The sequence below is a fragment of the Saccopteryx leptura genome, chromosome 4 (assembly GCF_036850995.1).
Source record: "Saccopteryx leptura isolate mSacLep1 chromosome 4, mSacLep1_pri_phased_curated, whole genome shotgun sequence".
Lineage (NCBI taxonomy): Eukaryota > Metazoa > Chordata > Mammalia > Chiroptera > Emballonuridae > Saccopteryx > Saccopteryx leptura.
This window is the reverse complement of record NC_089506.1, coordinates 1,212,953-1,240,395: the sequence shown is the minus strand read 5'-3', so window position 1 is coordinate 1,240,395 and position 27,443 is coordinate 1,212,953. Positions and strand designations below refer to the sequence as shown.

The 27,443-nt window shown below is 46.5% G+C and overlaps 2 non-coding genes across 2 annotated transcripts; both read right to left on the bottom strand.

Moving 5' to 3' along the window:
- Window positions 1–8,660: 8,660 nt before the first annotated feature.
- TRNAS-GCU (transfer RNA serine (anticodon GCU)) lies at window positions 8,661–8,735 on the bottom strand. The gene has a single exon. It is a non-coding gene; the product is annotated as a tRNA-Ser (tRNA).
- A 237-nt stretch (window positions 8,736–8,972) lies between these two features.
- Window positions 8,973–9,112, bottom strand: LOC136404738 (small nucleolar RNA SNORA48). Its single transcript, XR_010751436.1, has one exon. It is a non-coding gene; the product is annotated as a small nucleolar RNA SNORA48 (small nucleolar RNA).
- Window positions 9,113–27,443: the final 18,331 nt, after the last annotated feature.

Genomic DNA, 27,443 nt, shown 5'->3' with positions numbered 1-27,443 from the left:
TGTGGGGCTGCACATCCCGCTCCCAGTGTAAGTGAGCACTCCAGTGGGATGCACTTTCCTGTTTCAGGTGTAGACAATATTACATTTGTAGACAGTGTTGAGAAAACAATGTATTTCTTTTTCTAAAAATATTTTACTCACTGGTTACAGAGAGAGGAGAGAGAGAGGAGCGAGAGAGGAGCGGGAAGCACCTGCAGTAGTCTCCCAGTATGCGCTTTGACCAGGTAAGCTAGTGGTTTCCAAGGCAACGTCAGCATTCCAGGTCTACGCTTCATCCACTGCGCCACCCCAGGTCAGTCTAATTATAATTATCATTACTATCATTATTAATATTGCTATTGTTTTATTATTATTAAACAGCATGAGAATACTGCATGTCTTTGTGTAGTATTTTATAATTTTGTTAGTATAGATGATCTGTTTTTGTGAAGCAGATTCCGAGGCATTTAACCTGATTTACTGTTATTGGGTGGGTCTGAAGAAATATAGAATTCATTTAAGAGTTTTTATAAGTGGAATATCTATGTATGACTGTTATTTCTCCTCCAGTGGAGTAAAAATTTTGCTTGTAATAAATGTTAGGTGATTCTCATGAGTCATCCAGGTACATAAACTAGTATGTAGCTGTGGTCAGTATATTGATGTAGGTTTAAGTCATGTGAAAGTAGTTAAAGGTTGAAAGGTAAGAGGCAGAAGTGAGGTCATGTGAGAAGTTGGCAAACATTGTTTTGTGAGTTAAAAGTACACTGATGAGCCAATAAAAGGGTAACATTCATCCTAGCATATGAAATAAGTGTAGGTCTGGGATGCACGCTGTGGTAGTAATCCTAAGTATGGTTAGTCATTACCTGTGCTCCATGTACGCTGTCCGGGGAATATACGCTATGGTCAAAAGTCTTCATTTTTGAGGACGAAAACTTTAGATGGTGAATTCTGTAATCTTAAGAGGTAAGATGAAGGATTGGAAGTGATTTCTGTGTCATGAAATGAAGTGGTGATGGTGAGATGCTTAGTCTGGTTTTGTCCCCAAGTGATTCAGTCTCGTAACACGTGAGATGTTCCTGGACTCCTGAATGTTTTGGAGTGTCTCATCAGACCAGGAAATTCTATTGCAATCGTAGAAAGATGGGAGGTTTTGTGTTTTGTGTTTGTTCATCGTTGGGTTTGAATGTTTATAGTCATAGTTAAAGAGATAAATTGCATTTCATATTTAGGATTTACAATGACCTGCTGTTTGTATTCTAGTGCAGACTTCATGTTGTTCTATGTAGATTAAGGTCTGTCTTTTGAGTACCATGGATCTTTGGGGCTGGGCTTATCTTTTTCCGGGAAGAAGGGCTGTGCATGGTAGGTGTTCTCATGTGCACCTGTTCTTTCTAGTTACTGCTTGCAAATAACACCTAACCCACCACACTGCTGACAATACAAAATGGCGCCATCATGGTCGAATATGCCCTGGGGGCACATTCATTTTTGGTTCAGAAACCTGACATAAGTTGCAAATTTCTGGATAGCAGAATGATAGGAATATAGCATTTTTCTTATTTCTCCTTTGAAAGTATTTTCTAATTTTATTAGTGATTTATGTTAGGGTTTTATTTTATTTTTAAGATGTGTCTTTGAAAAGATGTAAACATGACAATATTGTTATTACCTTTACTTATAGGTTTCTCGGTGGATGGTGTGGTAAGCCATAAAGAGAGCATATGTAACTGAAGTGTATTGAAATGTCTAAGAAGGTGGTTTATAGTTTAGTAGGGTCAATTTTTCTTTTCTTTTTTTTTTTTTAAATAAATCAGGGTACATATTTTCAAAGAAAACATGTCCAGGTTATCCTGTCATTCAATTCTGTTGCATACCCATCACCCAAAGTCAGATTGTCCTCCGTCACCTTCTATCTAGTTTTCTTTGTGCCCCTCCCCCACCCCTCCCCACCTCCCTCCCTCCCAAACCACCACACTCTTGTCCATGTCTCTTAGCATCGTTTTTATGTCCCACCAATGTATGGAATCCTGCAGTTCTTGTTTTTTTCTGATTTACTTATTTCACTCCATATAATGTTATCAAGATCCCACCATTTTGTTGTAAGTGATCCGATGTCATCATTTCTTATGGCTGAATAGTAATATGTGCCACATCTTCTTTATCTAGTCTTCTATTTTTTTTTACAGTGATTAAAGCCTTTAAGCAAACTCTTGGCCAATACAGCAAGAATCCATAAAAGAGTAGTGTCCTTAACATGTTCACCAAGTCCAAGTTGGCCCCAACACCATGCCAAATTCCTGCAAATGCAACCCAACCCCAGTTCAGTCTGTTAGGAGCTGTCACAAGGAGCAGGAGTCCTGGAAAAGTCCACATCCAGGAAAAGTCCGCATGGCACTGGAATTGTCACAATTCTATACTTTGCAGCTCACGTCCAAGTCCCAATGACTGCTGCTTCTAGCTGGTAATGATTCTAGGGTCAATTTTTAAAGAGTTACAAGCATTCTTTTTTTTTTTTTAAGAGAGACAGACAGGAACAGAGAGATGAGAAGCATCAATCATCTGTTTTTTCCTTGTGACACCTTAGTTGTTCATTGATTGCTTTCTCATACGTGCCTTCACCGTGGGCCTTCAGCAGACCGAGTAACCAGTGACATTGGGTCCAAGCTGGTGAGCTTTGCTCACACCAGATGAGCCCGTGCTCAAGCTGGCGACCTTGGGGTCTTGAACCTGGGTCCTTTCGCATCCAAGTCCGACGCTCTATCCATTGTGCCACCTCCTGGTCAGGCTACGAGTATTCTTAAAAACTATCTTAGCTGTATTGTTTGGGGACTGTGAAATAGTTATGTATATTGAATTTTATTTGCCACTTAGAGTTTTTAAAAAAAAAAATATATCCATATTGATGTTTTGTGGGAGGGGCAGTGTATAGGTTTTGAAAGGTTTGCCGTATCCCCCAATGAGAGAGGTGTGTTCAATTGCTTTTTATAATTATGCCTTTTTCTTTTTCATTTTATGTCTGTGATTTATTATTTGAGTTTGTTACTTATAGCTTGTGAAGTTAGATATTCACAGTTATTGGAATGTACTGAAATGAATTTCTGTCTATAATTTGTAGGACCAACTTTTGCTCTCCATTGCATGGTATCCAAATATGTTTTGGTTTTGTTTCCATTTCTTTTTATTTGTTGCTGTGTTACAGTGTAGGTGGCTCCAGCATTTTCTATTAGTTGTGCATGTGTATTAACATCCACAGGAAGTAATTTTTGCACATAGTAGGATGTAGGGGTGTAATTTATTTTTCTAATGTAGCTGTTGTAACACCAGTTATTTTATGATGAAAATATTTCCTGTGATGTAAAGAGACACCTTTATGGTGTAAGAATAGATACGAGTTTGCATCTAGTACTGAAGGTTCTGTTCCAAGAAGTAGGCTATTAATGTCTATTGGTAAGGAAAAAGGTGTTTTTTATTTTTAAAGTGATGTATAGTTTGCATTAGGTTGAGGATCAGGGTTCCAGAATACAGGTTTATTTGTTGTTTGTTTTATATTGTAGAGGAACTGAAGCTATGTGAAACTGGTAAATAGCAGGGTTCTGTGGTCTATTAAAAAAATTGTTTTGAGAAGTGTATTTGTAGACAGGAATCCATGTTTAATTTAACCAAAGCAAAAGAATATCAGTATAGAGGGTGAATGCTGGATTGTAGAAAAGTAGGAAGAAAGATTGTTAGTGACATTCAGAAACAGTTGTGAAAGACTGAATAGTTGAATCCTGAGGAGAAGCAGAGATTGTGACACACCCAGTCTGGTTCATCAGAGAGTGATTCAGTGCTCAAGCTGTGAGATGTTCCTTGCCTCTCGGATTTTCTGGGGCATCATGTTAGGCTAAGATCCTATTAAGCAGTTTTTGAAGATGGTTTGTAATTGTTTTTTTTTCCAGGTGTCTGTTTCTGGGTGGATAGGTCAAGAGAGTCAGCATTTGTGATCTAGGATTCCAACCGACCTGCTGTTTGTATTCTATTTTTTATGTGGTGCTATATAGAGTAGGTGTGAGATTTGAGTAGTAGTGACCTTTTGGGACAGATCAGTCTTTGTCCTGAGGAAACATCCCCTGCATATACTAGGTGTCAGGGGTACTAGTTAATTCTATCCACTGCTGGCAAGTAATGCTCATTTTCACACCCACATGGAGAATGTGAAACTCCAGTTATCTTGGACAGTTAGTAAAGAACCGGCCTAGATATTCATCCAGTCACTTATACCCAAGGTGAGTAGTTTCCTCTGACCGGCCTACTGCATTTACACATGAAGAGCCACTCCTGGAAAGGAAGGTGTTCCAGGCTGGGGCATCTGAACAAGTTGGATGCCTGTCTGGCTGCAAAGGGATCAGGCGGATGGAGCCGCTGAGTCTTCTGCTGTGGTCAACGTAACACTGCGGAGTCTCATTCCTTTCCATGGTGAGTGTCTTTGTCGTGGGATTGTCTGAAAAACGAAGACTGCTGTACGTGGGTGGGCCCGACTCGTGCCGGTAGAACGATGCGACTCCTTGGACAGTGCATCCAGACAGGTAAGACTTGGGGTGTCATGAAGCTAATGCTCCCCGATGGAACTCTACCGGCGTGTTTTCCTCCTGCCCCCGTGTTTGGAACGGAAGGAGCGTTCCTGGGCCTTCGAAAGGGGGTGTCTTCTGGGAATGTTAGCTGCTCTTGGAAGTATTTTTCTGAGGAGGGTACGGTCTCCCGGAGTGTGGGGTGCGACGCTTTCACTTTCATTCCTTTCCCGTTGCTTCTGCCCGGACACGGCTCGCAGTCTGTGACGTGATTTCGATGTGTGTTCTCTGGCTGCTCTTTGTGGAGAGTTCCCACGTTACTATATACCCGGTGCCCATATTCTGTGTACTGGGAACTAAGATGGTGTTTAGGATTGTTACTGTCTGATGTGCGTGTTGGCCATTTTATTTTCCGATTGAGTAGATGTCCTTGAGCATCACTTCGAAGTGCGGCTCCGCGCTGCCCTCCCGTGGACATGTGTGGGAATCGCATGGAAGCCTGCGTCCTGAGAGGGATGCACTGACTTTGGTGTATTGATTCAGTTGTATTGGTTTCAGTCTCGTCTTAACATTCTTTTGCATCGTTGATGACGGCTGTCTAGTGGCTGGGGGGGGGGGGGGGGAATACCCTAGAGAGGAGGTCGGAAGAAGGAGGAGTCATGTGGCGTGAGTTGAGAATGGACACAGTGGGGACACGGGAGGAAAAAAGGGTTGTGACAGACCGGATCCCAAGAGGTAAGATTTCGCTGTCTCGTGAGGGGTTTGGTCTTTCACAGTCCTATGTTCACTGTGCTCTCTGTTACTATCCGCGGATTTCATGGAATTCTGTAGATATTGAACAGTGATCAGGACATTGTGAGTTTGCTTTTTAATCTCATTCTGTCCACTTATTTTAGGGCGCCTTCTTCCAGAGGTTGAGTGACGGTCCTTTCTGTTGCTGTTCGGTGTTAGCCTTTCTTTAAGTGCCGCGAGGCGTGGCGGCAGGGTTTCCTTACAGGTGTGTTTGGGGAGTCCTGTTCATAGAGACTTTATTTTTTTCATCTGGTTTCTGATTTCTCAATTCACTAGGGTGGTGAGAACTAGCGTGAAACCCGTCTTCCGGAATGATTGTGGACACTTGATTCACAGCTCAATTTAGCCTCACAGCTACTGTGCTCTGGGTTTGACTCACTACTTCCCTCCTGTGGACATCTATAGTTATTACATGTTATTGTCATTCAGCAAGTCCCTTGGCAGGCTGCGGTCTGCGCTGTGGGAATGCCGCAGGCCTTCTTTACTAGAACGTTACTTACAGTGTATCATTATGTTCTACTTCCATTTTCTGGACCATATTGTGTGAAACCGAGAAATGCAGTTTCCGGTATTTCGATCCTTGGAGGTCCCTTGCAACTGTCTACATAGTCTGGCATGGACTGAAAACGCTTTTCACGTGAGAAGTCCCAATCCAAGTGTTATTAATGTTAATGGGGTGACATCAATAAATCAGGGTACATATATTTAAAGAAAACATGTCCAGTTTATCTTGTCATTCACTTATGTTGCATACCCATCACCCAAAGTCAGATTGTCCTCTGTCACCCTCTATCTAGTTTTCTTTGTGGAAATTTATTTTGAGAGCCAATTTTTTTTTAACGTCAACAATATAGGTAGGTACATTATTATTAACTTAATTAGAGTACTCCTAAGCTGGCCTTTGCTAAACACTCTAGAGGCCAAAGAGCCACATATGGCTCGTGAGCCGTAGTTTGCCAACCAAGGCAAACCTATCATTAATATTGTTCTTCGACTTCCTATCAATACCCCTCCTCATCCTAAAAACATGACTTCTGCCCCTAATAATTATTGCCAGTTTAACCTGGCAAAAGAGCCCACAGCACAGAGAAAGCTGTATATCACCATGCCTATTCTTCTACAGGCATTCTTAACTATAACATTTACAACCACAGAGGGTAGAAGTTTGCAGGAGAAAGAGTTTTGGCATCTAGAATTCCAGAGTCTCTCTGATGCTGAATAGTCCTGTACATCAACATTCAAAGAAAATTTTTAAAAAATAAAAAGCATGATAAAGAAGATTTGCAGGAGATTCAGGATATGACTCCTTTTATATTTTTAAAAATTGACCTTTAAATATTTTCCAGGTACACTTTAATAATACTTGACTTTACAGATTGTAAGAAATACCTGTAATTCAAAAGGTTTGACAGGTGATAGTAAATAATTTTCCTACATATGTGGGAGTATTGTCTGTTTTAATCAGTTAGGAAGTATTAAAATAGAAAATACGTACAAACAATGAGATAAACATGCTTAGTAGCCTTACTTGTTCTGGTAGAGGCTACAATAAATCTAGAATAAGTATGCTCGGACATGTGGACAAAGGATTGTTTGACAAATGAAGGTTTATGAGTAACTTTTATTTGCCAAGATTGTCCTATAGGAGTCCACGAGGGTCAGCTCTTAATGAGGGGACAGATTGTAGTATAGGACACTTTAGAAAGGATTTAAAAATCTGCAGCAAGGGCATTCCCTTGTGGTAAAGCTCCAGGGAGCATGTAGTGAGCTCGACTATGTCCTATAAAACATGGAGCTCTAGGTTGTCGAACAAGTCTTTGAAGAAGGAGAAATTGCTGAAATAGTTCCTCACCAGCAGTTGTTCCTAAGACAGAAGTGTCTATGTGGAAACAACCATAAGTAAATATTTGCTGTCTATACAGATTAAAGGAGGAACATGGCAAAGGCTGAAAAGCCATGATAATGGCACGTAATTCTACTCTTTGAGAGCTTATTTTAAGGTGACTGTTTCAGTATAAACTCGTCCATCAATTATTCAGCCTGCTATTTTTTAGCTGGACCCAACAGTAAAGACTGTAGCTGCTTTTGGAATGGGCTCATTAACAATTGTCTTAGAAAAGACAAATGTAGTAATTATTGAAAATTGAACTATTTTTATCAGCTGGATAGTGAGAATCAATTTGGCTTGTAAAATTTGCAAAAGGGAATTTGCCATTTAGTGGAAGTTTTCCAGAGCCATAATTGTTGATTCTTTTAAAAAGGAACAACAATAATTTGAGGCTCAAAACCTGTAAGCTGTAAAAGTTGCCTATGCTCCTTGATAATCAAGGAGGCAAGAAGATCAAAATACAGAGATAAAATTTTTTTTATGAGTAACAGCTAAATGGATCCATTAGGAGTAGGACCTGAAGCTTGTCAGAATAGACCCATTGGAGTGTAGCTTGAGGGACAAATTAGTAAGGCAATTGGTTCTTCAGGATTTATGCATTTTACTTGTGCTTGCTGCAAGGCCTTTTTCTACATGCAGTAAAGCTGACTCTCCTGCAGCTTTAGGTTGCTGAGGGGAAGCTGGGTCATCTGAATCATTAAGAATATAAAAAATTGGTTTCAGTTCCTTGATAGTTAATTTCAAGGAAGGTCTAAGGCAGTTAATGTCTCCTGACAATTTCTGAAAATCAGTAAAAGTTTGCAAATGATCTGTCCTGATTTCTCATTTTTGTGGAGGAATTTTTTGTCCCTCAATAATTTGTCCTAGATGAGAGAAAGAAAAGATTGCTGTACCTTTTCCGGAGATATATAAAGTCCCGATTCTTTCAAAAAGTATTCTAGTTGTTGTAAAATGGTCAGCACACTGTCTTTACCTGCATGAGCAATAAGAATATCATCCATATAATGAATTATGTACTCCTCAGGGTGGTGCCGTCATACTGGAGAGATAGCTTGAGCAACATATTTCTGGCATAAGGTAGGACTGTCAGCCATACCTTGAGCGAAAACGTTCCACTGGTATCACTCCACGGGAGCCTGGAAATTTTTTATTTTTTTTTGTATTTTTCTGAAGTTAAAAACGGGGAGGCAGTCAGACAGACTACCGCATGCGCTGGACCAGGATCCACCCAGCATACCCACGGGGGGGGGGGGGGATGCTCTGCCCATCTGGGGCATTGCTCTGCCACAACCAGAGCCATTCTAGCGCCTCAGGCAGAGGCCACAGAGCCATCCTCAGCACCTGGGCAAACTTTGCTCCAATGGAGCCTTGGCCATGGGAGGGGAAGAGAGAGACAGAGAGGAAGGAGAGGGGGAGGGGTGGAGAAGCAAATGGGCGCTTCTCCGGTGTGCCCTGGCCGGGAATCGAACCCGGACTCCTGCACAGCAGGCAAATGCTCTACCACTGAGTCAACCAGCCAGGGCCTCGGGAGCCTGGAAATTTAATGAAGGAACACTGAATGTAAAATGCTTGAAACATGAGGGCTTGAAGGAAAGTCAAAAACAATCCTTCAAGTCAACAATTATAAGGTGAAAATTCCATGTAATGGCAGTAGGAGAAGGGAGTCCTAGCTGGATAAGACTTATAACTTCATAGTCTTATTTATTGTTCTCAAATCTTGTAATAACCTCCAGTTTCCTAATTTCTTCTTCTTCTTTTTTTTATGTGCCCTAGGCATGAAACAGCTCTGGCCACCAAGACAGGCATCAAACTAGGATGTACTAGGGCTGAATACCTGATTTGCCCCTGATATAAGAGCAGCACTACCAATCAGGTTCCTCCTTGCCCATTGCCAGAGGCTCTGGTTTTCTTTTTTTTTTTTTAAATCTTTTAATTACAGTTGATAACTTTATTTATTTATTTACTCATTTTAGAGAGGAGAAGGAGAGACAGAGAGAGAGAGAGAGAGAGAGAGAGAGAGGAGAGACAGAGAGAGAGAAGGGGGGAGGAGCTGGAAGCATCAACTCCCATATGTGCCTTGACCAGGCAAGCCCAGGGTTTCGAACCGGCGACCTCAGCATTTCCAGGTCAACGCTTTATCCACTGCGCCACCACAGGTCAGGCTCTGGTTTTCTTTTAGTAACAAATATAGGCATATTTCATAGGCTATTAGAAGTTTGACAGTGCCCAAGCTGTAACTGCTCTTCTAGCAATTGAGTAGCTGCCCTAAATTTCTCCTGAGAGAAGGGCCGTTGGTCTACCCATAGACCATCATCTGATTTCCAAGTAATTATGTCTGTACAATGCATTATTGGGGTAGCAGGAGTTACCAAGGCCCCTATGCTAAATTTTCATACCCTAATCCATGCCTTCTGGTATTAGGTGTCTAATATTATTATTATTATGTCTGGTATTACAAGTGTCTATGGTGGTGAGAATGCCCCGCTATTCTTTCCCTAATCCCTTAGTGGGCAAAAAACCCTGATCATTTGAACACTGACTAATGTTGTGAAATAGGAACACTGACAATGCTCCTATATTTTTTTAAAAAAAACATCTCTACCCCACAAATTAAGTGGATATCCAGGGAGCACATAAGGCTGAGAAAGTCCAGTATAACCTTTTTTATCTTCCCATTGCAAAAATATAGAGCTTTGTTGTGGGGACTTACTTTGTCCTATGCCTCACAGCTCAGAGACTGCTTTATAAGTGGGGTAGAAAGAATGCTAATATTGCTCAGCAAAAACAGATACATTAGCTTCTGTATCTAAGAGTCTTGTGAACTCATTCCCTTGTATTATTAGCTCCATTTCAGGGCATTTCTTTCCTATCTTTTAATTTCAATAGGCAAAATCAGAGGAGCTAAATTCCTAATTTTTTTAGGGCCCCTTTTGCAGGGTGTGGCCTGAGAAACAGAATTAGCTTCCTTACAGTATTCTTCTAACTGCCTGAAGCAGCTTGAGACAAATTCTTAAAATGACTTATCAGTGCCCTGCTTCATTCTGCTCAATTCCTTTGTTTTACCTACCTGAGTATAACCTTACACATAAACAATACAATTTACACACAGAAAAACAAGTATAACATATAACTTTGATTAATCCTAATATTTGAATTGCTGTTTGGCTCCTAACTTTGAACATGCCTCATAATGCACTAACCAAATTAGTAAATCATAAGAATCAACATTTTGTTCTCTTTAAATTTTAATGAGCGCTCCATATAAGTTGTAAAATTATTTTTTCAACATTAGAGCTGGCATTTCCAATTTTTACATGCAAGAACTCAATTCAGGCCTTAAAAACAAAACATTTTAGACAACATTAAACAATGACTAAACAGAAACAAGAATTAGATGAACCAGACAAATTAGAGAGAAACTGAAATTTCACCGCAGTGCCAGATTAGAAAGATACTTGTCAGATTTTAGTCAGGGCATTTTCTGAGAGAAACCGAAGGATGGGATTCAACAAAATCTTCCTGAGAAAATTTGCTTTCAGCAGCAGCTTGAGAAATTTTATAGTGAAATCCACCAGTGGTCCCTTGCCTAAATTTCTAGGCCAAGAAAGGGAGAGAAACAAAATAACAGTTTGGAGGATTGTTGCTAACACATTAAAGAAAGTCAGACAATAACAGGAAAAGCTATAACTTGAATAGCTGAGTGTCCAAACCGTTCTTAAATTCCATAGTTGCTGTAACTGGCATCTCAGGAAGACCATGACAAGACTTCTCTTCTACCTCAATTTTAGCTGAGTGGCAGACCAAGCACCTGGAGAGAACTAGGAGTAGCCACACTGTCCCACGTTCCTTAGCCCCCAAACCGCAAAGTACAGGACCACCTGCCACAGTATCTTCACACCATTGCCTTTTCAGAACTTTACCTACTTGCTCCCCTGTAGCAGAACTAACCATTCTCTCCTTCAGAAACCAGGGGCATATATCTTGAATATATTGTAAAAATCATTCTAGCTGCATAACTCTAATTACAGAAAGGCCCCCTGCTTTTGAACCTAATTGTCCCATAATTTATTACTCCTGACTGTAATCTCCCCCAAAACTTTCTTTACTCACTGTGCGCCCTTGGAGAGTTCCGTCACCTGCCTTGAGTTTAGTTCTTTCATACCTAGGATTCTGTTCGGGAGCCACTTGCCATGAACCACATGGCTAGTAATTCTGGGTACTGAGGGAGACCAGGGCGTAATTAAGGAAATAGAATTCACTGAGAAAAGAGGATGGGATCAGGAGGCCTCTTCAATGCTGATGGGAAAATCAGAGAGAGAACCCCCGGTCTTTGCTATGTTGTAGAGCAGAGACAATTAAAGCCTTTAAGTCAATATACAGATAGAGAAGTCTCTGTTACAAAGCCACTCATCTGAAGCATAAATTGGATTCCGCATTAGAGTGCACCACCCTACATCATGCAGTAGTCAAGGGTGTGGGGAAAAGGTTTCCGTTGAAAAGATATTAGCATTAAAGAATCTTCATGTTAAAAGATGTTAGTATTAAAAGATGTTAGTATTAAAGGATCTTAGTATTAAAAGATCTCAGTATTAGTAGGTGGACAATCCCTGAGCTCTTAGGAACACTATTTTTAGAGCCGGAAAAGGAGAACTGAATCCTTACCAGCTCCCCATCTTCTAAGGTGAGCTTAACTTCCCACCAACCAGAAGTCCGAAGTCTTTTCCTTCCGTGCCATGCCATGAACCTAAACCACACCCGAGACCCTGGGCCAAACTCTTCCTGAGAGCCCTCTCTCCTCTCCTCAGGGCTCTGGACTACCCCCCAAAGTGCCCTTTTTAATAAACGTAGTGGACCACCAGTGACTGCCCCCTCCAGGCTCCAAGCTCGGAAGTGATACAGCCATCATTCCAACCCACAGCATTGCCAGGCCCTCCCCAACTGTCACCTGCCTGCTTCAGGGCTCGGCCCCCTTTTCTGAGACCCTCCTAGCCCCCAGCCCCACAAACCCCTTTGCCCGCACAAATTGTCCTCTCCCTTCCCCAACCACCACACCAGCGCCCACAGTCCCGGCCGGGTCCCCCACAGCCGTCCTGTCGGCTTGTAAACACCCCTTTGTTTCCAGACGCCCCCTCCTGAATCCATAACACCCACCATCCTCCAAATGCCCTCTGCCCGGGCCTGGCCGGCCCTTACCCCCTCAACCTGGCTGCCAACGCCCCACCCCCGTTTGACGGCACCAGGGTAAGTCCCGACGCCCCAAACCCCACAACCGCCCCGGCCAGCCCTACATTCCTCGCCAGGTCCCCCACAGCCGTCCTGTCGGCTTGTAAACACCCCTTTGTTTCCAGACGCCCGTTCCTGATTCCATTAACACCCTCCGTCCTCCAAATGCCCTCTGCACGGACCTGGCCCACCCTTACCCCCTCAACCTGGCTGCCAACGCCCCACCCCAGTTTGACCGCACCAGGGTAAGTCCCGACGCCCCAAACCCCACAACCGCCCCGGCCAGCCCTACAGTCCCGGCCAGGTCCCCCACAGCCGTCCTGTCGGCTTGTAAACACCCTTTGTTTCCAGACGCCCCTTCCTGATTCCATTAACACCCTCCGTCCTCCAAATGCCCTCTGCCCGGGCTTGGCCCACCCTTACCCCCTCAACCTGGCTGCCAAGGCCCCACCCCCGTTTGACGGCACCAGGGTAAGTCCCCGACCCCCTGAACCCCACAATCCCTCCAGGCCAGCCCCTACAGTTCCACCCAGGACCCCCACAGCCGTCCTGTCGGCTTGTAAACACCCCTTTGTTTCCAGACGCCCCCTCCTGAATCTATAACACCCGCCGTCCTCCAAATGCCCTCTGCCCGGGCCTGGCCCACCCTTACCCCCTCAACCTGGCTGCCAAGGCCCCACCCCCGTTTGACGGCACCAGGGTAAGTCCCCGACCCCCTGAACCCACAATCCCTCTAGGCCAGCCCCTACAGTCCCGGCCAGGTCCCCCACAGCCGTCCTGTCGGCTTGTAAACACCCCTTTGTTTCCAGACGCAACCCTCCTGAATCCATAACACCCGCCGTCCTCCAAATGCCCTCTGCCCGGGCCTGGCCCGCCCTTACCCCTCAACCTGGCTGCCAACGCCCCACCCCCGTTTGACGGCGCCAGGGTAAGTCCCCGAACCCCCGAACCCCACAATCACCCCAGGCCAGCTTCTACAGTCCGACCAGGTCCACCACAGCCGTCCTTTTGGCTTGTAAACACCCCTTTGTATCCAGACGCCCCCTCCTGATTCCATAACACCCGCCGTCCTTCAAATGCCCTCTGCCCGGGCCTGGCCCGCCCTTACCCCCTCAACCTGGCTGCCAAATCCCCACCCCCGTTTGACGGCACCAGGGTAAGTCCCCGACCCCCCGAACCCCACAATCGCCCCAGGCCGAACCCGCAGCTACCCCCGCCATTTCGTGCCCCCTCCAGCGCCCTGACCGCCCCCCCGCACACCCCAGCTCGCCTCCCCTGCGGCCCTTCACCGCCCCCCAAAAATAGGTCTTAGTATTAAAAGACCTTAGTATTAAAGGATCTTAGTATTAAAAGATCTTAATGTTAAGAGATCTTAGTATTAATGGAGTAGGAATGCATTAGTCTTAAACTAAGCCTTATGCCAGGGGTCCCCAAACTGTTTACACAGGGGGCCAGTACTAATAAATCTTCTTTACTTTAAAATGACTGTATTGACAGTTGTATTACGCACAACAATTGTAATAATAGGCTCCCACTGACTAATGGTTTGAATGGGCTTTGAAATGAACATGTTGGCTATCATTTCAGTATTAATAAGACAATATAATCCTCAGTCAGTAGAAGGCGCCACTAAATATTTCTTAACAGAAGCCACTGCCTCTGTGCTCCTTATGTTGGCTATTATTATCAACTTATTATACTCAGGCCAATGAACATTCACAAAACTAATAAACCCAACAGTATCAATCATCACGAGCTTAGCCCTAGCCATAAAAATAGGCCTGGCCCCCTTTCACTTCTGAGTCCCTGAAGTTACACAAGCATCTCCCTTTCATCTAGCCTGATTTTACTTCCATGATAAAAACCTCCACCACGGTCAGTCCTTGATGTAATCAGCCCTGTTAGTAACCTAGAGCTAATTCTACTCATATCCACTTTATCTATTGCAGTCGGGGTCTGAGGAGGACTCAACCAAAGAGAACTGCGCAAAATCTAGCATACTCCTCAATTACCCACAGAGGATGACTAACCTCGATCTTTTTCTTATAATAAATAAATTTTTATTAATTTTAATGGGGTGATATCAATAAATCAAGGTACATATATTCAAGGAAAATATGTTCAGGTTATCTTGTCATTTAATTATGTTGCATACCCATTACCCAAAGTCACGTTTCTTCCATCACCTTCTATCTAGTTTTCTTTGAGCCCCTTCCCCTCTTTCTGTTCCTCCCCCCCCCTTCGTAACCACCACACACTTGTTCTTGTCTCTTAGTTTTGTTTTTATGTCCCACCAATGTATGGAATCATGCAGTTCTTGGTTTTTTCTGATTTACTTATTTCACTTTGTATAATGTTATAAAGATGTCACCATTTTGTTGTAAATGATCCGATGTCATAATTTCTTATGGCTGAGTAGTATACCATAATGTATATGTGCCATATCTTCTTTATCCAGTCATCCATATATATATAAATATAATATATATATATATATATATATATATATATTTTTTTTTTTTTTTTTTTAACGTGATGAAAGGCTTTAAACCAACTCTTGGCCAGTACAGCAATAATACATAAAAGAGCCGCTTGCCATGAACCAACATGGCTAGTAATTCTGGGTCCTGAGGGAGACCGGGGCGTAATTAAGGAAATAGACTTCACTGAGAAAAGAGGTTGGGATCGGGAGGCCTCTTCAATTCTGATGGGAAAATCAGAGAGAGAACCCCCGGTCTTTGCTGTGTTGTAGAGCAGAGACAATGAAAGCCTTTACGTCAATATACAGATAGAGAAGTCTCTGATACAAAGCCACTCATCTGAAGCATAAATTGGATTCCGCATTAGAGTGCACCACCCTACATCATGCAGTAGTCAAGGGTGTGGGGAAAAGGTTTACGTTGAAAAGATATTAGCATTAAAGAATCTTAATGTAAAAGACCTTAGTATTAAAAGATGTTAGTATTAAAGGATCTTAGTATTAAAAGATCTCAGTATTAGTAGGTGGACAATCACTGAGCTCTTAGGAACACTATTTTTAGAGCCGGAAAAGGAGAACTGAATCCTTACCAGCTCCCCATCTTCTAAGGTGAGCTTAACTTCCCACCAACCAGAAGTCCGAAGTCTTTTCCTTACATGCCATGCCATGAACCTAAACCACACCCGAGACCCTGGGCCAAACTCTTCCTGAGAGCCCTCTCTCCTCTCCTCAGGGCTCTGGACTACCCCCCAAAGTGCCCTTTTTAATAAGCGTAGTGGACCACCAGTGACTGCCCCCTCCAGGCCCCAAGCTCGGAAGTGATACAGCCATCATTCCAACCCACAGCATCGCCTAGCCCTCCCCAACTGTCACCTGCCTGCTTCAGGGCTCGGCCCCCTTTTCTGAGACCCTCCTAGCCCCCAGCCCCACAAACCCCTTTGCCCGCACAAATTGTCCTCTCCTTCCCCAACCACCACACCAGCGCCCACAGTCCCGGCCGGGTCCCCCACAGCCGTCCTGTCGGCTTGTAAACACCCCTTTGTTTCCAGACGCCCCCTCCTGATTCCATAACACCCGCCGTCCTCCAAATGCCCTCTGCCCGGGCCTGGCCGGCCCTTACCCCCTCAACCTGGCTGCCAACGCCCCACCCCCGTTTGACGGCACCAGGGTAAGTCCCGACGCCCCAAACCCCACAACCGCCCCGGCCAGCCCTACAGTCCCGGCCAGGTCCCCCACAGCCGTCCTGTCGGCTTGTAAACACCCTTTGTTTCCAAACGCCCCTTCCTGATTCCATTAACACCCTCCGTCCTCCAAATGCCCTCTGCCCAGGCCTGGCCCGCCCTTACCCCCTCAACCTGGCTGCCAACGCCCCCCCCCGTTTGTGGCACCAGGGTAAGTCCCCGACACCCCGAACCCCACAATCCCTCCAAGCCAGCCCCTACAGTCCCGGCCAGGTCCCCCACAGCCGTCCTGTCGGCTTGTAAACACCCCTTTGTTTCCAGACGCCCCCTCCTGATTCCATAACACCCGCCGTCCTCCAAATGCCCTCTGCCCGGGCCTGGCCCACCCTTACCCCCTCAACCTGGCTGCCAAAGCCCCACCCCCGTTTGACGGCGCCAGGGTAAGTCCCCGCCCCCCGAACCCACAATCCAGGCCAGCCTACAGTCCGACCAGGTCCCCACAGCCGTCCTGTCGGCTTGTAAACACCCCTTTGTATCCAGACGCCCCCTCCTGATTCCATAACACCCGCCGTCCTTCAAATGCCCTCTGCCCGGGCCTGGCCCGCCCTTACCCCCTCAACCTGGCTGGCAGAGCCCCACCCCCGTTTGACGGCACCAGGGTAAGTCCCCGACCCCCCGAACCCCACAATCGCCCCAGGCCGAACCCCAAGCTACCCCCGCCATTTCGTGCCCCCTCCAGCGCCCTGACCGCCCCCCCAAAATAGGTCTTAGTATTAAAAGACCTTAGTATTAAAGGATCTTAGTATTAAAAGATCTTAGTATTAAGAGATCTTAGTATTAATGGAGTGGGAATGCATTAGTCTTAAACTAAGCCTTATGCCAGGGGTCCCCAAACTTTTTACACAGGGGGCCAGTACTAATAAATCTCCTTTTCTTTAAAATGACTGTATTGACAGTTGTATTACGCACAACAATTGTAATAATAGGCTCCCACTGACTAATGGTTTGAATGGGCTTTGAAATGAACATGTTGGCTATCATTTCAGTATTAATAAGACAATATAATCCTCAGTCAGTAGAAGGCGCCACTAAATATTTCTTAACAGAAGCCACTGCCTCTGTGCTCCTTATGTTGGCTATTATTATCAACTTATTATACTCAGGCCAATGAACATTCACAAAACTAATAAACCCAACAGTATCAATCATCACGAGCTTAGCCCTAGCCATAAAAATTGGCCTGGCCCCCTTTCACTTCTGAGTCCCAGAAGTTACACAAGCATCTCCCTTTCATCTGGCCTGATTTGACTTCCATGATAAAAACCTCCACCACCGTCAGACCTTGATGTAATCAGCCCTGTTAGTAACCTAGAGCTAATTCTACTCATATCCACTTTATCTATTGCAGTCGGGGTCTGAGGAGGACTCAACCAAACAGAACTGCGCAAAATCTAGCATACTCCTCAATTACCCACAGAGGATGACTAACCTCGATCTTTTTCTTATAATAAATAAATTTTTATTAATTTTAATGGGGTGATATCAATAAATCAAGGTACATATATTCAAGGAAAATATGTTCAGGTTATCTTGTCATTTAATTATGTTGCATACCCATTACCCAAAGTCACGTTTCTTCCATCACCTTCTATCTAGTTTCCTTTGTGCCCCTTCCCCTCTTTCTGTTCCTCCCCCCCCCCCTTCGTAACCACCACACACTTGTTCTTGTCTCTTAGTTTCGTTTTTATGTCCCACCAATGTATGGAATCATGCAGTTCTTGGTTTTTTCTGATTGACTTATTTCACTTTGTATAATGTTATAAAGATGTCACCATTTTGTTGTAAATGATCCGATGTCATAATTTCTTATGGCTGAGTAGTATACCATAATGTATATGTGCCATATCTTCTTTATCCAGTCATCTATATATATATATATATATATATATTTTTTTTTTTTTTTTTTTTTTTTTACCGTGATGAAAGGCTTTAAACCAACTCTTGGCCAGTACAGCAATAATACATAAAAGAGCCACTTGCCATGAACCAACATGGCTAGTAATTCTGGGTCCTGAGGGAGACCGGGGCGTAATTAAGGAAATAGACTTCACTGAGAAAAGAGGATGGGATCGGGAGGCCTCTTCAATTCTGATGGGAAAATCAGAGAGAGAACCCCCGGTCTTTGCTGTGTTGTAGAGCAGAGACAATTAAAGCCTTTAAGTCAATATACAGATAGAGAAGTCTCTGATACAAAGCCACTCATCTGAAGCATAAATTGGATTCCGCATTAGAGTGCACCACCCTACATCATGCAGTAGTCAAGGGTGTGGGGAAAGGGTGTACGTTGAAAAGATATTAGCATTAAAGAATCTTCATGTTAAAAGATCTTAGTATTAAAAGATGTTAGTATTAAAGGATCTTAGTATTAAAAGATCTCAGTATTAGTAGGTGGACAATCCCTGAGCTCTTAGGAACACTATTTTTAGAGCCGGAAAAGGAGAACTGAATCCTTACCAGCTCCCCATCTTCTAAGGTGAGCTTAACTTCCCACCACCCAGAAGTCCCAAGTCTTTTCCTTCCGTGCCATGCCATGAACCTAAACCACACCCGAGACCCTGGCCCAAACTCTTCCTGGGAGGCCTCTCTCCTCTCCTCAGGGCTCTGGACTACCCCCCAAAGTGGCCTTTTTAATAAGCGTAGTGGAGATCCCCACCGCATTCTACAACCTCTTCGGTGGACCACCAGTGACTGCCCCCTCCAGGCCCCAAGCTCGGAAGTGATACAGCCATCATTCCAACCCACAGCATCCCCTAGCCCTCCCCAACTGTCACCTGCCTGCTTCAGGGCTCGGCCTCCTTTTCTGAGACCCTCCTAGCCCCCACCCCCACAAACCCCTTTGCCCGCACAAATTGTCCTCTCCCTCCCCCAACCACCACACCAGCGCACACAGTCCCGGCCGGGTCCCCCACAGCCGACCTGTCGGCTTGTAAACACCCCTTTGTTTCCAGACGCAACCCTCCTGATGCCATAACACCCGCCGTCCTCCAAATGCCCTCTGCCCGGGCCTGGCCCGCCCTTACCCCCTCAACCTGGCTGCCACCGCCCCACCCCCGTTTGACGGCACCAGGGTAAGTCCCGACGCCCCGAACCCCACAACCGCCCCGGCCAGCCCTACATTCCTCGCCAGGTCCCCCACAGCCGTCCTGTCGGCTTGTAAACACCCCTTTGTCTCCAGAAGCCCCGTCTTGATTCCATTAACACCCTCCGTCCTCCAAATGTCCTCTGCCCGGGCCTGGCCCGCCCTTACCCCCTCAACCTGGCTGCCAACGCCCCACCCCCGTTTGACGGCACCAGGGTAAGTCCCGAAGCCCCGAACCCATCAACCGCCCCGGCCAGCCCTACAGTCCCGGCCAGGTCCCCCACAGCCGTCCTGTCGGCTTGTAAACACCCCTTTGTTTCCAGACGCCCCTTCCTGATTCCATTAACACCCTCCGTCCTCCAAATGTCCCTGCCGGGCCCTGGCCGCTTACCCCCTCAACCTGGCTGCCAACGCCCCACCCCCGTTTGACGGCACCAGGGTAAGTCCCCGAACCCCACAATCGCCCCAGGCCGAACCCCAAGCTACCCCCGCCATTTCGTGCCCCCTCCAGCGCCATGAACGCCCCCCGCACACCTCAGCTCGCCTCCCCTGCGGCCCTTAACCGCCCCCCCAAAATAGGTCTTAGTATTAAAAGATCTTAGTAATAAAGGATCTTAGTATTAAAAGATCTTAATGTTAAGAGATCTTAGTATTAATGGAGTGGGAATGCATTAGTCTTAAACTAAGCCTTATGCCAGGGGTCCCCAAAATTTTTACACAGTGGGCCAGTACTAATAAATCTCCTTTTCTTTAAAATGACTGTATTGACAGTTGTATTACGCACAACAATTGTAATAATAGGCTCCCACTGACTAATGGTTTGAATGGGCTTTGAAATGAACATGCTGGCTATCATTTCATTATTAATAAGACAATATAATCCTCAGTCAGTAGAAGGCGCCACTAAATATTTCTTACAGAAGCCACTGCCTCTGTGCTCCTTATGTTGGCTATTATTATCAAACTTATTATACTCAGGCCAATGAACATTCAAAAACTAATAAACCCAACAGTATCAATCTTCACGAGCTTAGCCCTAGCCATAAAAATAGGCCTGGCCCCCTTTTACTTCTGAGTCCCAGAAGTTACACAAGCATCTCCCTTTCATCTGGCCTGATTTTACTTCCATGATAAAAACCTCCACCACCGTCAGTCCTTGATGTAATCAGCCCTGTTATTAACCTAGAGCTAATTCTACTCATACCCACTTTATCTATTGCAGTCGGGGTCTGAGGAGGACTCAACCAAACAGAACTGCGCAAAATCTAGCATACTCCTCAATTACACACAGAGGATGACTAAACTCGATCTTTTTCTTATAATAAATAAATTTTTATTAATTTTAATGGGGTGATATCAATAAATCAAGGTACATATATTCAAGTAAAATATGTTCAGGTTATCTTGTCATTTAATTATGTTGCATACCCATTACCCAAAGTCACGTTTCTTCCATCACCTTCTATCTAGTTTTCTTTGTGCCCCTTCCCCTCTTTCTGTTCCTCTCCCCCCCCTTCGTAACCACCACACACTTGTTCTTGTCTCTTAGTTTCGTTTTTATGTCCCACCAATGTATGGAATCATGCAGTTCTTGTTTTTTTCTGATTTACTTATTTCACTTTGTATAATGTTATAAAGATGTCACCATTTTGTTGTAAATGATCCGATGTCATAATTTCTTATGGCTGAGTAGTATACCATAATGTATATGTGCCATATTTTCTTTATCCAGTCATCTATATATATATAAATATATATATATATATTTATATATATATATATATTTTTTTTTTTTACCGTGATGAAAGGCTTTAAACCAACTCTTGGCCAGTACGGCAATAATACATAAAAGAGCCACTTGACATGAACCAACAGGGCTAGTAATTCTGGGTCCTGAGCGAGACCAGGGCGTAATTAAGGAAATAGACTTCACTGAGAAAAGAGGATGGGATGGGGAGGCCTCTTCAATGCTGATGGGAAAATCAGAGAGAGAACCCCCGGTCTTTGCTGTGTTGTAGAGCAGAGACAATTAAAGCCTTTAAGTCAATATACAGATAGAGAAGTCTCTGATACAAAGCCACTCATCTGATCATCTGAAGCATAAATTGGATTCCGCATTAGAGTGCACCACCCTACATCATGCAGTAGTCAAGGGTGTGGGGAAAAGGTTTCCGTTGAAAAGATATTAGCATTAAAGAATCTTCATGTTAAAAGATGTTAGTATTAAAAGATGTTAGTATTAAAGGATCTTAGTATTAAAAGATCTCAGTATTAGTAGGTGGACAATCCCTGAGCTCTTAGGAACACTATTTTTAGAGCCGGAAAAGGAGAACTGAATCCTTACCAGCTCCCCATCTTCTAAGGTGAGCTTAACTTCCCACCACCCAGAAGTCCCAAGTCTTTTCCTTCCGTGCCATGCCATGAACCTAAACCACACCCGAGACCCTGGCCCAAACTCTTCCTGGGAGGCCTCTCTCCTCTCCTCAGGGCTCTGGACTACCCCCGAAAGTGGCCTTTTTAATAAGCGTAGTGGAGATCCCCACCGCATTCTACAACCTCTTCGGTGGACCACCAGTGACTGCCCCCTCCAGGCCCCAAGCTCGGAAGTGATACAGCCATCATTCCAACCCACAGCATCCCCTAGCCCTCCGCAACTGTCACCTGCCTGCTTCAGGGCACGGCCCCCTTTTCTGAGACCCTCCTAGCCCCCAGCCCCACAAAGCCCTTTGCCCGCACAAATTGTCCTCTCCCTTCCCCAACCACCACACCAACGCCCACAGTCCCGGACGGGTCCCCCACAGCCGACCTGTCGGCTTGTAAACACCCCTTTGTTTCCAGACGCCCCCTCCTGATTCCATAACACCCGCCATTCTCCAAATGCACTCTGCCCCAGCCTGGCCCGCCCTTACCCCCTCAACCTGGCTGCCAACGCCACACCCCCGTTTGACGGCACCAGGGTAAGTCCCCGACCCCCCGAACCCACAATCGCTCTAGGCCAGCCCCTATAGTCCCGGCCAGGTCCCCCACAGCCGTCCTGTCGGCTTGTAAACACCCCTTTGTTTCCCGACGCCCCCTCCTGAATCCATAACACCCGCCGTCCTCCAAATGCCCTCTGCCCGGGCCTGGCCCGCCCTTACCCCCTCAACCTGGCTGCCAATGTCCCACCCCCGTTTGACGGAGCCAGGGTAAGTCCCCGACACCCCGAACCCCACAATCACCCCAGGCCAGCTTCTACAGTCCAACCAGGTCCACCACAGCCGTCCTTGTGGTTTATAAACACCCCTTTGTATCCAGACGCCCCCTCCTGATTCCATAACACCCACCGTCCTTCAAATGCACTCTGCCCCAGCCTGGCCCGCCCTTACCCCCTCAACCTGGCTGCCAACGCCACACCCCCGTTTGACGGCACCAGGGTAAGTCCCCGACCCCCCGAACCCACAATCGCTCTAGGCCAGCCCCTACAGTCCCGGCCAGGTCCCCCACAGCCGTCCTGTCGGCTTGTAAACACCCCTTTGTTTCCAGACGCCCCCTCCTGAATCCATAACACCCGCCATCCTCCAAATGCCCTCTGCCCGGGCCTGGCCCGCCCTTACCCCCTCAACCTGGCTGCCAACGCCCCACCCCCATTTGACGGCACCAGGGTAAGTCCCGAAGCCCCGAACCCCACAACGGCCCCGGCCAGCCCTACAGTCCCGGCCAGGTCCCCCACAGCCGTCCTGTCGGCTTGTAAACACCCCTTTGTTTCCAGACGCCCCTTCCTGATTCCATTAACACCCTCAGTCCTCCAAATGCCCTCTGCCCGGGCCTGGCCCGCCCTTACCCCCTCAACCTGGCTGCCAACGCCCCACCCCCGTTTGACGGCACCAGGGTAAGTCCCCGAACCCCACAATCGCCCCAGGCCGAACCCCAAGCTACCCCCGCCATTTCGTGACCCCTCCAGCGACATGAACCCCCCCCCCCCGCACACCTCAGCTTGCCTCCCCTTCGGCCCTTCACCGCCCCCCCAAAATAGGTCTTAGTATTAAAAGATCTTAGTATTAAAAGACCTTAGTATTAAAGGATCTTAGTATTAAAAGATCTTAACGTTAAGAGATCTTAGTATTAATGGAGTGGGAATGCATTAGTCTTAAACTAAGCCTTATGCCGGGGGTCCCCAAACTTTTTACACAGGGGGCCAGTACTAATAAATCTCCTTTTCTTTAAAATGACTGTATTGACAGTTGTATTACGCACAACAATTGTAATAATAGGCTCCCACTGACTAATGGTTTGAATGGGCTTTGAAATGAACATGCTGGCTATCATTTCATTATTAATAAGACAATATAATCCTCAGTCAGTAGAAGGCGCCACTAAATATTTCTTAACAGAAGCCACTGCCTCTGTGCTCCTTATGTTGGCTATTATTATCAACTTATTATACTCAGGCCAATGAACATTCACAAAACTAATAAACCCAACAGTATCAATCTTCACGAGCTTAGCCCTAGCCATAAAAATAGGCCTGGCCCCCTTTTACTTCTGAGTCCCAGAAGTTACACAAGCATCTCCCTTTCATCTGGCCTGATTTTACTTCCATGATAAAAACCTCCACCACCGTCAGTCCTTGATGTAATCAGCCCTGTTAGTAACCTAGAGCTAATTCTACTCATACCCACTTTATCTATTGCAGTCGGGGTCTGAGGAGGACTCAACCAAACAGAACTGCGCAAAATCTAGCATACTCCTCAATTACACACAGAGGATGACTAACCTCGATCTTTTTCTTATAATAAATAAATTTTTATTAATTTTAATGGGGTGATATCAATAAATCAAGGTACATATATTCAAGGAAAATATGTTCAGGTTATCTTGTCATTTAATTATGTTGCATACCCATTACCCAAAGTCACGTTTCTTCCATCACCTTCTATCTAGTTTTCTTTGTGCCCCTTCCCCACTTTCTGTTCCTCTCCCCCCCTTTCGTAACCACCACACACTTGTTCTTGTCTCTTAGTTTCGCTTTTATGTCCCACCAATGTATGGAATCATGCAGTTCTTGTTTTTTTCTGATTTACTTATTTCACTTTGTATAATGTTATAAAGATGTCACCATTTTGTTGTAAATGATCCGATGTCATAATTTCTTATGGCTGAGTAGTATACCATAATGTATATGTGCCATATCTTCTTTATCCAGTCATCCATATATATATATATATATATTTTTTTTTTTTTTACCGTGATGAAAGGCTTTAAACCAACTCTTGGCCAGTACAGCAATAATACATAAAAGAGGCGCTTGCCATGAACCAACATGGCTATTAATTCTGGGTCCTGAGGGAGACCGGGGCGTAATTAAGGAAACAGACTTCACTGAGAAAAGAGGATGGGATCGGGAGGCCTCTTCAATTCTGATAGGAAAATCAGAGAGAGAACCCCCGGACTTTGCTGTGTTGTAGAGCAGAGACAATTAATGCCTTTAAGTCAATATACAGATAGAGAAGTCTCTGATACAAAGCCACTCATCTGAAGCATAAATTGGATTCCGCATTAGAGTACACCACCCTACATCATGCAGTGGTCACGTGTGTGGGGAAAAGGTTTACGTTGAAAAGATACTAGCATTAAAGAATCTTAATGTAAAAGACCTTAGTATTAAAAGATGTTAGTATTAAAGGATCTTAGTATTAAAAGATCTCAGTATTAGTAGGTGGACAATCCCTGAGCTCTTAGGAACACTATTTTTAGAGCCGGAAAAGGAGAACTGAATCCTTACCAGCTCCCCATCTTCTAAGGTGAGCTTAACTTCCCACCACCCAGAAGTCCCAAGTCTTTTCCTTCCGTGCCATGCCATGAACCTAAACCACACCGGAGACCCTGGCCCAAACTCTTCCTGGGAGGCCTCTCTCCTCTCCTCAGGGCTCTGGACTACCCCCGAAAGTGGCCTTTTTAATAAGCGTAGTGGAGATCCCCACCGCATTCTACAACCTCTTCGGTGGACCACCAGTGACTGCCCCCTCCAGGCCCCAAGCTCGGAAGTGATACAGCCATCATTCCAACCCACAGCATCCCCTAGCCCTCCCCAGCTGTCACCTGCCTGCTTCAGGGCTCGGCCCCCTTTTCTGAGACCCTCCTAGCCCCCAGCCCCACAAAGCCCTTTGCCCGCACAAATTGTCCTCTCCCTTCCCCAACCACCACACCAACGCCCACAGTCCCGGACGGGTCCCCCACAGCTGACCTGTCGGCTTGTAAACACCCCTTTGTTTCCAGACGCCCCCTCCTGATTCCATAACACCCGCCGTCCTCCAAATGCCCTCTGCCCGGGCCTGGCCCGCCCTTACCCCCTCAACCTGGCTGCCAACGCCCCACCCCCGTTTGACGGCACCAGGGTAAGTCCCCGACCCCCCGAACCCCACAATCGCTCTAGGCCAGCCCCTACAGTCCCGGCCAGGTCCCCCACAGCCGTCCTGTCGGCTTGTAAACACCCCTTTGTTTCCAGACGCCCCCTCCTGAATCCATAACACCCGCCGTCCTCCAAATGCCCTCTGCACGGGCCTGGCCCGCCCTTACCCCCTCAACCTGGCTGCCAACGCCCCACCCCCGTTTGACGGCACCAGGGTAAGTCCTGAACCCCGAACCCATCAACCGCCCTGGCCAGCCCTACAGTCCCGGCCAGGTCCCCCACAGCCGTCCTGTCGGCTTGTAAACACCCATTTGTTTCCAGACGCCCCTTCCTGATTCCATTAACACCCTCTGTCCTCCAAATGCCCTCTGCCCGGGCCTGGCCCACCCTTACCCCCTCAACCTGGCTGCCAAGGCCCCACCCCCGTTTGACGGCACCAGGGTAAGTTCCCGACCCCCCGAACCCCACAATCCCTCCAGGCCAGCCCCTACAGTTCCACCCAGGACCCCCACAGCCGTCCTGTCGGCTTGTAAACACCCCTTTGTTTCCAGACGCCCCCTCCTGATTCCATAACACCCGCCGTCCTTCAAATGCACTCTGCCCCAGCCTGGCCCGCCCTTACCCCCTCAACCTGGCTGCCAACGCCACACCCCCGTTTGACGGCACCAGGGTAAGTCCCCGACCCCCCCGAACCCACAATCGCTCTAGGCCAGCCCCTACAGTCCCGGCCAGGTCCCCCACAGCCGTCCTGTCGGCTTGTAAACACCCCTTTGTTTCCCGACGCCCCCTCCTGAATCCATAACACCCGCCGTCCTCCAATTGCCCTCTGCCCGGGCCTGGCCCGCCCTTACCCCCTCAACCTGGCTGCCAATGTCCCACCCCCGTTTGACGGAGCCAGGGTAAGTCCCCGACACCCCGAACTTCACAATCACCCCAGGCCAGCTTCTACAGTCCAACCAGGTCCACCACAGCCGTCCTTGTGGTTTATAAACACCCCTTTGTATCCAGACGCCCCCTCTTGATTCCATAACACCCGCCGTCCTTCAAAAGCCCTCTGCCCGGGCCTGGCCCGCCCTTACCCCCTCAACCTGGCTGCCAAATCCCCACCCCCGTTTGACGGCACCAGGGTAAGTCCCCGACCCCCCGAACCCCACAATCGCCCCAGGCCGAACCCGCAGCTACCCCCGCCATTTCGTGCCCCTCCAGCGCCCTGACCGCCCCCCCGCACACCCAGCTGCCTCCCCTGCGGCCCTTCACCGCCCCCCAAAATAGGTCTTAGTATTAAAAGACCTTAGTATTAAAGGATCTTATTATTAAAAGATCTTAATGTTAAGAGATCTTAGTATTAATGGAGTAGGAATGCATTAGTCTTAAACTAAGCCTTATGCCAGGGGTCCCCAAACATTTTACACAGGGGGCCAGTACTAATAAATCTCCTTTTCTTTAAAATGACTGTATTGACAGTTGTATTACGCACAACAATTGTAATAATAGGCTCCCAGCCCTGGCCGGTTGGCTCAGCGGTAGAGCGTCGGCCTAGCGTGCGGAGGACCCGGGTTCGATTCCCGGCCAGGGCACATAGGAGAAGCGCCCATTTGCTTCTCCACCACTCCACCGCGCTTTCCTCTCTGTCTCTCTCTTCCCCTCCCGCAGCCAAGGCTCCATTGGAGCAAAGATGGCCCGCGCTGGGGATGGCTCTGTGGCTCTGCCTCAGGCGATAGAGTGGCTCTGGTCGCAATATGGCGACGCCCAGGATGGGCAGAGCATCGCCCCCTGGTGGCGTTGCCGGTGTGGATCCCGGTTCGGGCGCATGCGGGAGTC